Below are 7,493 nucleotides of genomic sequence, written 5' to 3'. Positions count from 1 at the left end.
TTATATGGGGTAATACTAATCAGGTAAAATATAATAGCTATAACCATAAAGTCAAACACTTGATTTCAAAAAAACAAAGCAAAATAATTGAACACTCATTAGAGGAAGATGGAGCTAATAAGAAACTCCTAAATCAAAAGCCGCAATGTGAAATATCCATCTCACATAATCTTAAGCTGCATTATTTAAAGTACAATGGCCAGGGTGAAGTCCATTTTCCATTCTCGTTAGAGGGTTTTTCTTTTGTGTTGTTGTTTGCTTGTTTGTTTTTTTTGTCTGGTCATGGAAACTACATTTTGCTATGAAAATTGACAAGATTTGTGTCTTCAGAGTGGTAACTAGGGTGGTGTGAGGTCTCAGCTCTTGATATAAAGATCATTCAGACTCACTAAGGGCCGTTAGCTTGAAGAAGACACATTTAGAGAGAGATATGAGTCCTTTCGAACATATGAAGGACTTACATGTAAAAGAAGAGTTAGATATGTTCCACTTGGTTCTGGAGGAACACAATTAGGACTAATGGGAAGAAGTTTTTGAGATACATATTTACATTCAATAGAAAGGGTGGGAAACAAAACTAGAGGTCTTTCAAAATGGCCAAAATAGAATGAACTACCTTAGGATATAGGAAACTCTTTGTTAACAGTAATCTTCAAGTTCAGCCAAGAAGAAAACTTATTAGAGATGGAGAAAGAGTTCATGCTTTTAATAACACTTAGGTTAGATGGCTCCCAGCCAAGGTCTCTTTCCACTCTAAAAGTATATGATTCTTTCAAGTGATTAGAAAACAGCATATGAAATAATCTCCTAATGTACAGTCTCAACATGGAAGTACATGAGACACAGTAATATTTTTAAACAGTTTTGTCATGACCTGCATCATGAAACTGAAACTGAAAGTATTCCCACTGAAATTGGATGTTCATCCACCGGAAAAGACTGCTAAAGCAAACATTGAAGTGTGCCAGTATAACTTTAACCATAGATGACTCAGGAGAACTAGCCAGTAATTTATCCAGGAGTAAAACTGGCATTAAGTAAGTGAATAACTATTTATACTCTGATAGTCTGGACACTGATCTTCTCCACTGCAGGTGCTTTGTTGTGCTGTTTGAACATAATAGTACTTCTTTACCATTTGCTAGAATAGGGTTTTCAATTCTCTAGAGTCTAAAAGTGGTGCTTTAATATAACCCATGTAAACAATAAAGGTAACAGCTTATATTAGTGTGCATGTGCTGCTAAGATGAGGAGGGTTTAGAAAACTACCAAAATATTTTTTTTTAATTTAAGAAGTGGATAGTCAATTTTAATAATAGAAGTTGTGTTGGAAAAATACAAATAAATTGGACTATTTGTCAGTAGACATCAAGAAATTAAGAAGATTGAAAACAACCTGTTGTAAGTGCCATTAAAACAATAAAAAAAATATGATATCTAGATGAAAAGGCTTAGTAAGATGCTGGTAATATAGTTAGTAAGAAAATGTTAGTATATGTAGGAACTTCTGAGCTTTCATGGAGGATGCATTCTTCCAAGTGTGTCAGGAATTAGTGGCAGCCATTAGTTAAGTACTTTAAAGAGATAGAAGAATAAAGGAAAATAATTCAATAAATAAAATAAGAGAAGTACCTCTTGAGACTGACACTAATGCAATGTTCTCGTTAAGACGGGTAGCTTGATCATGTCTCTTCTTTCTCCTCTTTTTTTCTACTCCTGGATTCTTCTCAATGATGTAAAGAGAACCAGATACAGTAACATTTGGCTATATTATGTAAAGAAAATTTGAAATAGTCCAGGGTACTATAAAGTGATCTTGATGTTGGTAATACTCCTTAGAGCAGGAAGACATTAGGCTAATGTCTTTAACTCCAAAGCAGTACTTGATATTCCAACTCAGACAATGGCAAAGGTTTAAAACCTATAGCAGCCTAACAAAGTTTTTCACTTACATAAAAGCACTGACTAAGTCCCTTGGAAAAAATGTTCCAATATTTTGCTGACTTTTATTAAAACTGTCTTTGTAAAATGAGCTGGAGAAGTAAATGGCAAAACTATTTAGTGTCTTTGCCAAGAAGCACCCAAAAACAGTATAAGTATTCTATGATTCACAGAGTCACAAAGAGTTGGACACAACTAAAAAATAACTGAAAAATTAAGATTCTTTCTCACCAATCTCTCCATAGTCTCAGGTGACCAGGCCACTAAGTGTTTACTTCTTTTGTTCAAAGTCATCCAGTCTATCTAGGTGTATACTTTCTAGAAGTGTTCCATGTGCCTGAATTACTTCTCTTTCATTAACTCTCATGCTCCCTTTCACTGCTCTATGGCCAAAATATTTGGATGAGTAGATCTCACAAATGCTAGAAATCAATCAAAAATTAAAAATATTACCCATGGGCAAATAAACCTATCATGAAGACTGTGAGCTCTTTGAGACAAAATACTGACTTTTCCCTTTCTTTGTATCCCCAGTGAATTTCATAGCACCTGAGATAGAGTAATTGCTTAATAAATTCTTGTTAACTATCAGGTGGTATTTACTAAGGCATTTTCTTTTTTTATTAATTGATTTTGATTTATCAACAATCACTTCCATGTGCTTTTGAGTTTAAATTTTTTCTCTTCCTTCCTCCCAAACACCCTCCTCAAAATGATGCACAATCTGATATAGGCTATACATATACATTCCTATTAAACATATTTTCACATTAGTAGTGTTGCAAATAAGAACTAGAACCAATAGGAGGAACCACCAGAAAGAGGAAACAAAGCTCAGCAGAAGAAAAGTAATAGCAAATGCTATGCTTCAATATGCATTCAAATTCCATAGTTCTTTCTTTGGATGTGGATAGCATTTTCCATCACAAGGCCTTTGGAGATGTCTTAGACCCTTGTATTGCTGGGAAAGGTTAAGTTTATCAATATTCATCTCACAATATTCATTGTGTACAACATTCTCTTGGTTCTGCTCACTTCATTCAGCATCAGACCAAACAAGTCTTTCCAAGTTTTGTCTGAAATCAGCATGTTCACTATTTCTTTTTTTTTTATTAATTTATTTACATTTATCAACAATCACTTAGATATGCTTTTGAGTTTAAGAGTTTTCTCCCTCTTCCTTCCAAATACCCTCCCCAAGTCAGCACACAATCTGATATAGGCTATACATTTATATTTTTATTAAACATTTTCACATTAGTGGTGTTGTAAGTAAAAATTAAAAACAATAGGAGGAACCATTAGAAAGAGGAAACAAAACCCAACAGAACAGAAAAAAAATAGCCATTCAACTTTCATAATTCATTCTTTGGATGTGGATAGCATTTTCCATCAGGATGCCTCTGGAGATATCTTACATCCTTGTATTGCTGGGAAGGCTTAAGTTTATCAATATTAGTCATTGCACAAAGTGGCTGTTATTGTGTACAAATTCTCTTGGTTCTGCTTACTTCACTCTGCATCAGACCATACAAATCTTTCCAGGTTTTTCTGACGTCAGCCTGTTCATCATTTATTATAGCACTATATTATTCCATTACATTCATATGCTACACCTTGCTCAGTCATTCCCCAGTGATAGCATCCTCTCAATTTCCAATTCTTTGCTATGAAAAGAGCTGCTATGAATATTTTTGTACATATAGGGCCTTTTTCCCATTTGTATGACCTCTTTGGTATATAGCCCTAGAAGTGCTATTGCTGGGTCAAAGGGTATGCACATTTTTGTAGCCCTTTGGGCATAGTTGCAAATTGTTCTCCAAAATAGTTGAATCATTTCACAACTCCACCAACAATGCATTAAGTGTTCCAATTTTCCCACATCTTCTCCAACATTTATCATTTTCCTCTTTTGTCATGTTGGCCAGTCTGATAGGTGTGATGTGGTGCCTCAGAGTTGTTTTCATTTGCATTTCTCTTATCAATATTGATTTAGTTCATTTTTTCATATGACTATAGATGGCTTTAATTTCTTCATCTGAGAACTGTCTGTTCATATCCTTTGACCATTCATCAATTGGGGAATGGCTTGTATTCTTGTAAATTAGATGTAATTCTCTATGTATTTTAGAAATGAGGCCCTTATCAGAGAGACTGGTTGTAAAAATTCTTTCCCAATTTTGTACCTGCCTTCTAATTTTAGTTGCATTGGTTTTGTTTGTGCAAAAACTTTTCAATTTAATGTAATTAAAATTATCCATTTTGCTTTTGGTAATGTTCTCTGTCTCTTGTTTGGTCATGAATTCTTTTGTTCTCCTTAGATGTCCCAGGTAAACTATTCCTTGCTCTCCCAGTTTGCTTATAGTATCAGCCTTTATATCTAAATCATGAACCCATTCTGACTTTATTTTGGTATATGGTGCAAGATTTTGCTCAATGCCTACTTTCTGCCTTATTCTTTTCTAGTTTTCCCAGAAGTTCTTTTTTTAATTTTTTTTTAATCAATGTGTGGGTTCTTATCCCAGAAGCTGGGGTCTTTGGGTTTATCAAATAGTAGATTACTATAGTCATCAACTACTGTGTCTTGCATACTTAACCTATTCCATTGATTCACCAGTCTATTTTTCAGCCAGTACCAAGCAGTTTGGATGATTGCTACTTTATAATACAATTTAAGATCTGGAATTGCTAGGTCACCTTCCCCTGCATTTCTTTTCATTAGTTCCCTTGATATTCTGGATGTTTTGTTCTTCCAAATGAATCTTCTTATTATTTTTTCTAACTCTATGAAATAATTTTTGGTAGTTTGATTGGTGTGACACTGAATAATTAAATTAGCTTAGGTAAAATTGTCATTTTTATCATTTTAGTCTACCCATGAGTAACTGATAGTTTTCCAATTATTTAGATCTGACTTTGTGTGAAAAATATTTTGTAACTGTGTTCATATAGTCCCTGGGTTTCTTTTGAGAGGTAGACTGCTAAATTTTATAATGTCTACAGTAAGTTTAAATGGAATTTCTCTTTCTCTCTCTTGCTGTTGGGCTTTGTTGGTAAAATATAGAAATGCTGATGATTTATGTTGGTTTAATTTATAGCCTCCAACTTTGCTAACATTGTTTATTATTTCAAGTAGTTTTTTACTTGATTCTCTAAGTATATCATCATGTCATCTACAAAGGGTAATAGATTTGTTTCTCCTTGGAGTATTCTAATACCTTCAATTTCTTTTTCTTCTCTTGTTGCTAAAGCTAACATTTCCACTACAATATTGAACAACAGTGGTGATAATGGATATCCTTGTTTCACCCCTGATTTTACTGGAAATGCTTCTAGCTTGACCCCATTACATATCATGCTGGCTGAAGTTTTTGGGTAAATGCTATTTGTTATTTTAAGGAAGACTCCATTTATACTTATGCTCTCTAGTGTTTTTAATAGGAATGCATGTTGTATTTTGTCAAAAGCTTTTTCTGCATCTGTTGAGATGACCATGTGGTCTCTGTTAGTTTTGGTGTTGATATGATCAATGACGCTGATAATTTTCTTAATATTGAACCAGCCCTGCATTCCTGGTATAAATCCTATCTGGTCATAGCGTATTATTCTTGTGATAAGTTGCTGTAATGTATTTCCTAATATTTTATTTAAAGTTTTTGCATCTATATTTGTTAGAGAAATTGGTCTATAATTTTCTTTCTTTGTTTTAACTTGTCCTGGTTTAGGTATCAGCACCATATCATAAAAAAAGAATTTGGCAAGACTCCTTCTTCACCTATTTTCTCGAATAGTCTATAGAGTATTGGAATTAATTGTTCTTTAAATGTTTGATAGAATTAGTATGTAAATCCATTTGGCCCTGGAGATGTTTTCCTATGGAGTTCATTAATGGCCTGTTCAATTTCTTTTTCTGAGATGGGGCTATTTAGATATTTTACTTCCTCTTCTCTTAATCTGGACAATTTATATTTTTGTAAATATATGTCCATTTCACTAAGATTGTCAAATTTGTTGGTATACAGTTGGGCAAAATAGTTCCTAATTATTGTTCTAATTTCTACCACAGGGTGGTAAATTCCCCCTTTTCATTCTTGATACTAGTAATTTGGTTTTCTTATTTCTTTTATTTTTAATTAAATTAACCAAAGGTTTATCTCTTTTGTTGATTTTTTCATAAAACCAGCTCTTAATTTTATTTATTAGTTCAATAGTTTTCTTAATTTCAATTTTCTTAATTTTTCTTTTGGTTTTCAATATTTCTAATTTGGTGTTTAGTTGAATATTTTTAATTTGTTGTTTTTCTAGTTTTCTTTTTTAGGTGTATGCTCACTTCATTGATCTTCTCTTTTCATATTTGATTTATGTAAGCATTTAGAGATAGAAAACTTTCCCTAAGAACTGCTTTTGCTTCATCCCATAAGTTTTGGTATGTTGTCTCATCATGGTCATTCTCTTGGATGAAGTTATTGATTATTTGTATGATTTATTGTTTGACTCAATCATTTTTTAGGATTAGATTATTTAGTTTCCAATTATTTTTTGGTCTGTCTTTCCATGGCCCTTTATGCCCTATAATTTTTATTGCATCATGATCTGAAAAGGATGCATTTAATATTTCTACCTTTCTGCACTGGATTGTGAGGTTTTTATGCCCAGCTAAGCCATTTTCTGAACTCTATTGTACACAAGGAAATTGATTTGTCAAAGAAGGTTTAGTATTTGAGAGAAATGGTAATCAAGACAGTAATATGACTGGGATTTTTTTAAAACAATTTTTAAATTGATACAAAATGATGCATGGCATCTTTTAAAGAAATATGAGAATGATAGATTGTATTTCCCATGACCCCAATCAGGATTTCTTAAAATTTAAATTTCAGTTAAAAATCATATGTAAACTATTGTGTTATTGAAGTTATGTGACAGCTTTTTCCTCTGACATTTAAATGGGATTATTGTTTTGAGTATCAGAATTCTTTTTCTCTTTATTTTGAAGAATGTTTTGGCCTATTAACATAAACCCAAGAGAATCAGTACATTCCACTTAATTGCACTTAGGATATTGATTTCTCCTCTACCCCAGGCTTTTAAATTATATCATTGTTCATTTAAATTACTAATAATATGCTGAGTCTTTCCTTGTCTGCTACTTAGTTTTAATTTTCCTCTACATGGTAACAAAAATAAACTTCATTATATAATATTTTAGTTTTTGTAACATAATTGGTACTCCTTACACTATGTCTGTTGTCTGTCTCTCTTGAAAATCATTCACATGAGACAATAAAAAGCCTACAATAAAATAGCTAATTATGAAAGTAAGAGAAACAAGAACAGCATGAGCTGGCAAACCATCTGCTCTATTGTGAAATACTAATTAATGCCCACCTTTCTGAGACAAAATTGACAAATATCTAAAACTTATCAAATGAAAATAATAATTGGTATCTGACATGAATTATGTGGTAAGAAGTATTAAGAATTTGATTTTTAACAGTTATCTTAGTTAAGTAAAATAGCTGTAAGTAAAAATGGGACAAATATCTAGAATG

The sequence above is a fragment of the Phascolarctos cinereus genome, unplaced genomic scaffold (assembly GCF_003287225.1).
Source record: "Phascolarctos cinereus isolate Bilbo 61053 unplaced genomic scaffold, phaCin_HiC Scaffold_7;HRSCAF=346, whole genome shotgun sequence".
In the NCBI taxonomy this organism is placed as follows: Eukaryota; Metazoa; Chordata; class Mammalia; order Diprotodontia; family Phascolarctidae; genus Phascolarctos; species Phascolarctos cinereus.
This window is presented reverse-complemented; position numbering follows the sequence as displayed.